Source organism: Nycticebus coucang, chromosome 7, assembly GCF_027406575.1.
Source record: "Nycticebus coucang isolate mNycCou1 chromosome 7, mNycCou1.pri, whole genome shotgun sequence".
NCBI classification, from domain to species: Eukaryota; Metazoa; Chordata; class Mammalia; order Primates; family Lorisidae; genus Nycticebus; species Nycticebus coucang.
In genome coordinates, this window is record NC_069786.1 from 27420320 (window position 1) to 27431837 (window position 11518).

An 11518-nucleotide genomic window follows, 5' to 3' on the forward strand; every position below is an offset into this window, starting at 1 on the left:
AACAAAGCTTAACAAAAAGCATGGTACTGACTACTTAAAGGAGTTATTGAACAGATAGCGAGTTCAGAAACAGACCAACGCCTGTAAGGAACATTGGGCTATGCAAAGCCCATGTTGAGACAGCAAAGCAGATCAGTGGCAAAAGATGGAATATTCAATAATCCATGCTTGGGTGAGAGGGTATCCTTGTATCCCAAGAGGGAGAATAAATGAAATTGGAGCCCTATGTCACTCCCTACTCAAAAATCAAGTTCTGGCAGGGTAAATACTCTTATGTAAAAGACAAACACATAAAACATTTAGAATGCTACATGGAAAAGGAGCTTTAAAATTTCACAGTAGTGAGGTTGAAATATAAAGGAATATGAGCCTTAAAGGAAAAGACTGATAAAACTGATAAATTACATTAATATCAAGGACTTCTGTTCAAAAAACACATAAGGAATGTGAAAAGACAAGCTACAGACTAGAAAAAGATATTTATACATATGCAACCAACATAGATTGGTGTCCAGAACAGATTCAAAAATCCCTTCCTTGAATCAGTAAAAAAAGACTAAAATCCTACTGGCAAAATAGGCAAAAAAGATATGAACAAGTCTATCACAGAAGAGGAAATAAGAATGAGCAAAAAGACTTATGAAAAGTTGTTCCACTGCATTAGCAATTTAAGAAATGCAAATCAAAATCACGAGACATCATTTCACATGTACCAGATGGACACAAATGTTAAAGTTAGACAATATTCAAGTGTTGACAAGGATTTCAAGCAACAGGAACTCTTATCCATTGTTGGAAAGACTGCAAATTGGTATAACTTTGCAAAATAATTTTGCATTACCTAATACTTGAATAAGTACATACTCTACAACACCGTAATTCTGTTCCTGGTATGGACTGCAGGGCAGTGGTTCTCAAAGTGTGGCCAGTAGCATCCCTTTCACCTGGGGACATGTTAGAAATGCAGGTGCCCCAGCCACCCAGACTTACTGAGCCAGAAACTCTGGGGCTGGTGTCCAGCACTCTGTACTTTAGCCAGCTCTCCCGGCCATTCTGAGGTATACTCACGTTTGAGACTACATGTGGGCACCAGGAAATATGAATAGGAACATTCACAGCAGCACTTTATAAAATCTGCAGGACAGAAACTCTAGTATTCTTTGACAGTGGGAAAGATATGGTATATCCACAGAACGGTGAAAATAATCACCTTTACCCTTACCAGCATGGAGGAGTATTACACACATAGAACTGAGGAGAAGCAGCTCGCCACTGAGACACATGTGCAGTTATCATTTCATTTATCTAAAGGTTAAAACCTGGGCTGGGTGAGGTGGCTCACCCCTGTAATCCTAGCACTCTGGGAGGCGGAGGCAGGTGGATTGCTTGAGCTCAGAAGTTTGAGACCAGCTTGGCAAGAGCAAGATCCTGTCTCTAAAAAAACAAAACAAAACAGGTGAATGTTGTGGAGGGGGCCTGTAGTCCCAGCTACTCTGGAGGCTGAGTGAGGCAAGAGGATCTCTTGAGCCCAAGAGTTTGAGGTTGCTGTGAGCTATGATGCCATGGCTGGACAACAAAGTGAGACTGTGTCCGGCCCTCCTCCCCCTCCTCCGCCCCCTGCCCAAAATAAAGAAAAAAAAAGAAAGGATGTTTATGGCTGGGAACAGTACTATTTTAAAGTATCTTAGTTCGTTTGCATGAACATTAGGCAAAGTTGTCTATTTGTATCAAAAAATTCTTTTAACAAACATTTCCCTAAACTAATGACAAATGGTCTGTAGGTCATTCAGCTACATGACAGAAATTTAACCTTTCAGCAATCAGACCCACTCATAGGAATGTCTTTTGGGAGGACCCTGAAAATGTAATACTGCTATCTATTTAACAAATCCAGAGATTCTCTCAGTAATTATTTTGGATTAGATCTTTAAGCAGAGAGAAAACTTGCTATTTGTAACCATGTACTTGCTGGCGTGGGGATTCTCAAAACACCAGAACTCCAGGCAGAGAAGAAAAAGAGCATGAAGATGGAACCCGATGCACGCTGGGCCTTGCACAGTCACTCACATGCTACAGTGGAAGCCATTGTAACCAAATCTGGAGCCAATGGATTGGGTCTTGTGATAAAAGACTTTCATGCTGAACTATGGATGTAACAAGGAACAAAGTATCAAGTCCGCCTGAACTGTTCAACACTTGAAAGTGTGCATTTGTTAGGCCCCCTTTGGGCTAGTCCCTCAGATTTCCTGGGAATAAACTGTTCCCTTTTCTCTGTCATTAGTGGTACTGAATTTAGGTAGAAAAGTTTGCAAAATATTCCCTATCTGTGGCGGAGAGTTCACAGAAACTAAACTCCCTCTGGCAACTGGGGCTGTAGGCCAATGGACTTTGAGTGAAAGGGACCAGGTGATCAGGGACCCAGGACTCCCCCAACCCTCTGTCTGTGAATGATGACCTTGGAGGATCCCAGATGGCATAGGTGAAGATGGTGCTTCTTACTAGAGGGAGAGAAACTTTTACTGAGAATTTTTTTTTCTGACTGGCAGCTGGTATTGTGATTCAGGACAGAAACCTGGGGTTTTATGACTACTTGGGTGGAGGGGGGTTTAGGGGTGGGCACTCTGGAGGTGTGGCCCTTGGGAGGGGATTACCTGGGGCTGCTGCTGTGCTGGTACATGGATGCTACTGTCTCTGAATTACAGGTAGACAAGGACCGAAAAAAATAATAGTGTTCATTATGTGTTTCTCACATGGAGCACTGGATTGTGCACAGGTTAAGTAGGTTACAACTGCAAAGAGAATGAAAAGAGCTGGAAGTCTTTTGGAGCTAAAGATGGGCCGACTCCTTACTGGAATATATCCGTCCTTCAGAGACAACATCCAGGGGATGGTATTTAAGCAAGGATCAGTGCTGACCAGCCTGAGAAGAAGGTAACGAGCCTGCCAGCCAAGACCTTCCCAGCAACCTTGTTTACCCTCTGGAGGTTGGTCAGGATCCTGCCATCTGGGCTGTCAGCTGATCTCAGTGTCTGTGAAACGAGCAGGATTTTCAGGGAAACTCTAGCCAGACCCATTTGACAGTAAGAAAATACTGTGTAAGTTCCATGGACACAGGCCTGAGTTCACCATCAGGATGAGAAACTGGGCACCCACAAGAGCGAAAGGGATGGAACGCTGCAGCCCTGTGTCCTCTTGACCATCAGAGCCTTCCCCACCTTGGCTCCCAGCTCCTGCCATGGGGGAATGTGCTGAGTGAAAAACAAGGATTAGCCTGTTCAAATTATCCCAAAATTGAACTTTCGGGACATGCACTGATTTGGAAAAAGGATAGGAATAGTTACCTTCCTTTGCAGGATTGGACTCTGAAGGTTGCACTGGACCACAGTGATTCATCATGTGTGGGCTGGACGCACATGCTGCTGAGAAAATGCCAAATTCTAACCAGCTACCAGCTATCAGCTGGCCCAGCCACAGGCTAGGGACAGCCCGAGATTCTCTGGATCTCAGTTATTGGATTTCAGCAGGAAAATAATTCTTTTGTTACTCTTCTCTAAAAGAATGTTAAATGTTATTGGGTTTCCATGGAAGCCTATAAAGAGAGACCATTTTCCTTCAGAAGATCATCCAAGAAATTACACTCACAACAAATCTTTTGGCAGGACACCATTTAATCAGCTGAAAGATATTTATATCTGCGCTTACAATTCTGTACCTTGTCGTGGGAAGAGAAGGAAGTTAGGAATAAAGTGCTCCCTCATTTTTCAGAGGAATAATTGGAAGAATCTTCGAGAAAACATCCTAAGTTGTTAGGTTTGATGTTCACCATCCATCTCAGGTTTACTAGAAACTATAGGTTTCTTTCTAATGAAAATAACTATAAAAATAGTGAGGGCAGAGATCATGTCAATTAACTGGGACAATTCATTTGGCCACTTATTAAGCACTGAGCAGATGCCTCAGTAGGAATTTATAAATTGCATTTGCTGAGAAATGGAATTAGTGTTTTGTTCCTCAGCTATTCTGATTAGCTTCCTTTCCAAGATCCAGGTGCTATGAGCTTGCCAGTGACAGACCTATAAAGATGTTATCTGTCAGATGCAAGGGCCTGGCCCATGGCTAGGGGAAGTGGGGTTGGATGCATAATGAAAAGGTTACCTACAAAATAATGGGGTAGGCTCCGGAGTGAAGCCCCTGGAAGGCAGCACATCCAGGGAGGCCTGCAGTTCCCAAGGGTGAGCCTGCTCAGCCCCTTAAACACCAAGACACGTGGGGAGAACAAAGTGAAATATAAATCCAGGGTGCTCTCTCAGACATTTTCATGCCACTAAGTATCTCTGAACAGAGTAAGCAGGAAAATGTCTCAATTCTTTCAGTGGCAAAACGAGTATATAATGTTTGTTTTTTTGCTGTAGAACTCCTAAGATTCAGGGCTGATTTCAGTACTATAACACAATGGGTGAAGCATGTTTTTGAAATCTTGCCATTTCCAACTAATCATCCAATTTACCAAATGGTCAGGCCCATTCCTCAGACACCCCCACTGTGAGCCACCCCCACTACACTTTCCTAATCCTGCAGAGCCTTTGTGTTTGTTAACCTAATGAATTACTTCCTGCCTGCCTCAAGGAGGCCGCTGTGGTTGTCAGGATACACTGTGTCAAAGATGGCCAAGCTCTCTAAATGTACTCAGGCAGGCACCAGGTTTTATTCACATCACTCTTCAATCCATCAAATCTGCACTATATATGACTAATTAATGGAATACGTGGATGAATTGATAGAAAAGCATATTTAGTATAATTTCTTTTACCTAAGCTAGATACTGTGTCTACTCTGAAATAGTATAGATTTCAAAATGTGTGTAGGCTGGAAGGTATATGAGTGCTAATGATCACTGTGACTTGAAGGTTAGAGTTAGGACGTAGCTTTAAAGCAGCTGCAGCCCCTCCTTGACCACATGCTCCTTCTTCCAGCCCAGAGCATATAACCACCCTCTGAGTTTTCTGTTAAACAGCATCTTGCTTCCTTTTATATAGTTTTGCCACATAGGAGTATATTCTTTTCTTTTCTTTTCTTTTTTTTGAGACAGAGTATCACTATGTTGCCCTCAGTAGTGTGCCCTGGCATCACAGCTCACAGCAACCTCAAACTCTAGGGCTTAAGTGATTCTCTTGCCTCAGCCTCCCAAGTAGCTGGGACTACAGGCGCCAAAACACCTGGCTATTTTTTTTTGTTATAGTTGTCATTGTGGTTTAGCAGGCCCGGGCTGGTTCGAACTCACCACCCTTGGTTTAAGTGGCTGGTGCTGTAACCGCTGTGCTATGGGCACTGAGACAGGAGTGTACTCTTAACACACTATCCCATTTTCCATGTTTTTAACCTTCATATAAATGAAATCACAGAGCATGTACTCTTCCTGACTTGTCTGTATCATACTTTCTATGACATTACCCACATTGATGCACATAATCTAACTTCATTAATTTCCACAGCTGTATAGTATTTTATCGTATGAAAAATCCAATTTTTCTTCTGTAACAGAAGAATGGATAAATTGGATTAGTCATACAATCCAGTATGTATGGATTGAACAGTCCATACATACTGTGAACAGTCGGGGTTGACACCCTATTCACACAGCAGTTGCTCTAGTGAGGTGTCTGTCCCTTCAACTCTACAGGATCTGATAATGTCCAATTGCTTTCCAAAGTGGTTGAACTGGTTGACCCTCCCACTAGTTCTGGGTAAGAGTTCCTTCGACCATATCCTTGCTAGCTTCTTGGTATTGACAAAGATAAACGTTTTATCAGTTTGTTTGTCAAATGCAGATTATGACTTTAATCTGCATTTCCTGAGGTTCACCATCTTTTGCTTTACAAAATTAAAACCTAAAAAATGTGAGGTCCCCTTTGTCTTGCGCAATCAGCTCTATTTAAAACAACTTCCTTGAAGCAGCTGGCATTCTACTCAGGGATGTTCGCAGCACGAATGCCCACAAACAGGCAGAACTTCTCAGGGTTGTAAAATGAAGCTGAAGCTGCTGCCAACACTGTTCTTATCAGGAGCAGCAGGCTCCTTGCTGGATTGAGCATGAAAGTGCTGCTGCTTCGGGCGGCGCCTGTGGCTCAGTCGGTAAGGTGCCGGCCCCATATGCCGAGGGTGGCGGGTTCAAACCTGGCCCGGGCCAAACTGCAACCAAAAAAAAAAAAAAATAGCCGGGCATTGTGGCACGCGCCTGTAGTCCCAGCTGCTCGGGAGGCTGAGGCAAGAGAATCGCTTAAGCCCAGGAGTTGGAGATTGCTGTGAGCTGTGTGAGGCCACGGCACTCTACTGAGGGCCATAAAGTGAGACTCTGTCTCTACAAAAAAAAAAAAAAAGAAAGTGCTGCTGCTTCCAGAACAGAGACAAGCACCAAATGACGTGCATGCTTCCATCCCTGCGGGCACCCTTATGCTGGGGGGACACATCACTCACTCACGTGTTGAGGGGTGGAGGATTCCCTGTGGAGGCTTCAGTTTCAACAGCAACTTCCCAGCTTCTGCAGATTGCTTGCTTGCCTTGCATGGGAAGTGTCCAACCTAACCCAGCAGGCATTTTGAAAAAGGAAGGAACAGAATGCCCTTCAACAAGTAGAAAATAAAACCAAACCAAACCTTACCTCGCAAATCTCCTTTTTTGGAAGATGTTCTTTAGACTTGTGCTCTAAAATAGTAGCCATTGGCACATATGGCTTCCGCAGCATTTGAAATGTGGCTGAGACTGAGAAGCTGAGTTCTACATTTTGTTACATTTTAATTAATGTAGAAACAGAAGCAGTGTACAATTTTTTTCTGTTAAACACATTATTGTTTTAGTAGTACCACATTTCATTTTAATCACTGAAGATTTAGCATCTTAGTATACAATACACATTTTTGAAAATTTAGTATAAAGAATTTTTATACTGATTACATGTTAAAATAATCATATTTTGGATATACAGGGTTAATGTATTGTTTAAATATTTATTTGTTTCTTTTTACTTTTTAAAGCAGGTACTAGAAAATTTAAAATTACATATGTAGCGTGACATTAAGCAAGATGATAGTGTAGGAAGCACCAGGTATCTGTCTCCATACCTAGATAATTGTACCGGCAGAATCTGATATAATGATTTTGTAACTCTGGAGTCTATTCAAGGCTTGCAGATGTCAGGGGAAGGCTTAGACAGTAAATTGTGATTAATTTTGGTCAATTTCAGTCCTCAGCACCCTAGTGGCTACTCATCCCCTGTCCCCGATCCCATGGTAGAGAGTCACGCATGTGTACCTGGAGCAGCTTGCACACAGCCTGCAGGAGTCACAGTGGGTGATAATACATGTATCTGATATTTGAGATCTGTGTTCTGATTTCTGCTTCTGGTCACAGAGGTGCAGATGCACAGGCAGACTGCCACTGTTGCAAACCTACCATCTGCAGTGGCTTCTAGGGTATTTAAAGACCCAAAGCCTGTTCTCCCATATGCCCTACACTTTCCCCTCTCCCTGTCTTTTGGGAGCATTTGAGGAATGAAACATTCAAAAGTAACTGCATATATAGTAAATTTAGTTGCTACATATGCTCAGGGGATGATTCAGGCTCAGAACAGACCTGAGAAGACCTTAAGTTTACACCTCAGGCTGATCCATGGCACAAAGTCACCTTACTGTCATAAGACCAAGAATAACAAAAACAAAACCCAACAAACCCTGAGGAAGAGGAGAATCTGATTTAGGTAACAGAGTTACCTAAGTGTGAGAATCAAATGTCCAGTTTTCAACAAAAGAATTATGAGACATACAAAGAAACAGAAAATGTTGGTCAATTCAAAGGAAGAAATTGAATCAACAGAAACAGTCCTTGAGAAAGACTAGGTAGACTTATCAAAGACTTTAGAACAGCCTCGGTGCCTGTAGCTCAGCGGCTAGGGTGCCAGCCATATACTTCAGGGCTAGTGGGTTCGAACCCCGCCCAGACCTGCCAAACAACAATAACAACTACAACAAAAAAATAGCTGGGCAATGTGATGGGTGCCTGTAGTCCCAGCTACTCAGGAGCCTAAGGCAAGAGAATTGCTTAAGCCCAAGAGTTTGAGGTTGCTGTGAGCTGTGATGCCACAGCACTCTACCAAGGGTGACATAGTGAAACTCTGTCTTAAAAAAAAAGTAAAAAGAAAGATTTTAGAATAGTGGTTCTCAACCTGTGGGTTGCAACCCCTTTGTAACAATGAAAACACATCACGGCATTAGGAAGGTTGAGAACCACTGCTTTAGAACAACTGTTTTAAAGTCTTAAAGTTAATCAGAGAGCTAAAGGAAGATGTGGACAAAGTAAAAACAAGAACAACATATGAACAATATGGAAATATCAATTAAGAGAAAACATAAAAAGGAACAAAAAAGAAATTCTGGAGCTGAAAATTATAATAACTGAAATGAAAAATTCACTAGAGGAATTCAAAAGCATATTTAAGCTAGTAGAAGAGAAAATCAGTGAATATAAGGAAAGGACAATCGAAATTAACAAGTGAGAAATAAGAAAAAAAAATTGAAGAAAAGTAAACAGAGCCTGTAAGATCTGTGGATCACCATAAAGCAGACAAATATATGCACTATGGGAGTCACAGAGGAGAAGAGACAAAGAAGGTAGAGAGATTATTTGAAGAAAGAATGGCAACAGTCCTTTAATCTGCTGAAAGACATGCCTATAAACGTTCACAAAGCTCAACCAACTCCAAGTAGGATAACCCAGAGAGATCCACACTGAGACACATTGTAATCAACTATTCAAAACCAAAGACAAAGGGCCAAGGAAGGGGAAGGGAGGCGGGAGGTTTTGGTGGAGAGAGGGTAATGGGTGGGGCCACATCTACGTGCATCTTAGAATGCGTACAGGCGAAACTTACTAAATGCAGAATACAAATGTCTACATACAGTAACTAAGAAAATGCCATGAAGGCTACGTTGAACAGTTTGATGAGAATATATTTCAGATTGTATATGAAACCCGCACATTGTACCCCTTGATTGCACTAATGTACACAACTATGATTTCACAATAAAAATAAATTAATTAAAAAAATAAAAATAAAAAACCAAAGACAGAGAATCTTAAAAGCAGCAAGGTAAAGGTGACCCATCACCTCAGGGGATGCTCTATAAGATTATCAGCATATTTCTCATTAGAAGTCTTGGAGGCCAGAAGGTAGTGGGTTGATATATTCAAGGTGCTACAAGAAATAGAACTGTTGGCCTGCAACGGTAGCTCATGCTTGTAATCCTAGCACTCCGGAAGGCCAAGGAGTTTGAGACTAGCCTGAGCAAAAGAAAAAATAGAGAAAAGTAGCCAGGTGTTGTAGTCCCAGGTACTTGGGAGGCTGATGCAGGATTGCTTGAGCCCAGGAGTTTAAGGTTGCTGTGAGCTAGGCTAAGACCACAGCTTCTAGCCTACGCAACAGAGCGAGACTCTGTCTCACAAAACAAAACAAAAAAAAAGAGAGAGAGAGGTAGAAATAGAACTGTCAACTAAGAAACCTATATTTGGCAAAATGGACCATTAAAAATGAGGGAGAAAAGCCGGGTGTGGTGGCTCATGCCTGTAATCTTAGCACTCTGGGAGGCAGAGGCGGGTGGACTGCCTGAGCTCACGGGTTTGAGACCAGCCTGAGGCAGAGCCAGAGTGAGATCTTGTCTCTAAAAATCACCAGGTGTTGTATTGGGTGCCTGTAGTCCCAGCTACCTGGGAGACTGAGGCAAGAGAATTGCTTAAGCCCAAGAGTTAGAGGTTGCTGTGAGCTGTGATGCATAGCAGTCTACCGAGGGTGACAGCTTGAGACTGTCTCAAAAAAACCCAAAAACAAAACAAACAAACAGTACATACATACATACATACATAAATATAGCCAGGCATTGTGGCTGGTGCCTGTAATGCTAGCTTCTCCGGAGGCTGAGGCAAGAGTCTGAGGTTGCTGTGAACTATGACCCCACGAGACTCTACTGGGGGCGACACAGTGAATCTCTGTCTCAAAAAAAAAAAAAAAGAAAAAGAGGGAGAAAGTAAGATACTTTCAGATAAACAAAAGCTGAGGGAGTTTATCATCACCACTAAATTAACTTTGTAAGAAATGCTAAAGATTCTTCCATGGTACCTCAGAGGCAATCAGCTGCTTCAGGATGAAATTGAATATCTCCTTCTCAGGCACTGGCTGCCAGAAATTCATTGAAGTGGACGAGGAACACAAACTTCATACTTTTTATGAAAAGCATATAGTCACCTAAGTTGCTGACGCTCTGGGTAAAGAATGGAAGGGTCATATGGTCTGAATCAGTGATGGGAATGATAAAGGTTTCCCCATGAAGCAGAGTGTCTTGACCCATGGCTGTGTCTGTCTCGTACTGAGTAAGGGGCATTCTTGTCATAGACCAAGGAAAACTGGAGAAAGGAAGTAGAAGTCTGTTCCAGGTTTCATTGTGGATGCCAATCTGAGTATTCTCAACTTGGTTACAGTAAAAAAAGGAGAGAAGGATATACCTGGACTGACTGATATGATACTGTGGTACCTCATTATCTGGGGCCCAAAAGAGCTAGCAGCATCTGCAAACTTTTCAATCTGTCTAAAGAAGATGATGTTCACCAGTACGTTGTGAGAAAGCCCTTAAACACAAATGGTGAGAAACTGAGGACCAAAGCACTCAAGATTCAGCATCTTGTAATTCCATGTGTCCTACAACATAAATGCCAGTGTATTGCTCTGAAGAAACAGCATATCAAGAAAAAGAAGAAGCTGCTGAATATACTAAACTTCTGGTCAAGGGAATGATGGAAGCCAAAGAAAACAGACTGGCAAGTGATACAGGCTGTCCTGTTTGAGAGATTCCACCTCTAAGTCTGAATCCCATCAGAAATAAGATTTCTTTAGCTCGGCGCCCATAGCACAGTGGTTACAGTACTGGCCACATACACCGAGTTCGAACCCAGCCCGGGCCAACAATGACAAATGCAACAAAAAATAGCCAGGCATTGTGGCAGACTGGACACTGTGGCTCATGCCTGTAATCCTACACTTTGGGAGGCCAAGGCGGGTGCACTGCCTGAGCTCAGGAGTTAGAGACCAGCCTGAGCAAGAGTGAGACCCTGTCTCTACTAAAAACAGAAAAAACTACCTGGACATTGTGGTGGGCACCTATAGTCCCAGGTACTCAGGAGGCTGAGGCAAGAGGACCTTTTGAGGCCAAGAGTTTGAGGTTGCGGTCAGCTATGAGCCCACAGCTCTCTACCGAAAGCGATGACAAAGTGAGATTGTCTCAAAAAAACAAAAAAGCTAGTATTATTGTAACTTTGGTTTGTAACTCTAATTTTTGTTTTCACATGAGTTATGAGACTATGTATTAAAAATGTATATGTTTTGGGGCACACAATACATAAAAATATAATCTCGTAACATTAATATTTAAGGAGGTTGGGGATAAAACTGGTGCGCAGGAGCAGAGTTTTCATATGC

At 42.3% G+C, this 11518-nt stretch overlaps 1 pseudogene; it reads left to right on the forward strand.

Annotated features, from left to right (window-relative positions):
- The first annotated feature begins 9511 nt into the window (after positions 1 to 9511).
- LOC128590245 (40S ribosomal protein S6-like) lies at positions 9512 to 11518 on the forward strand (annotated as a pseudogene).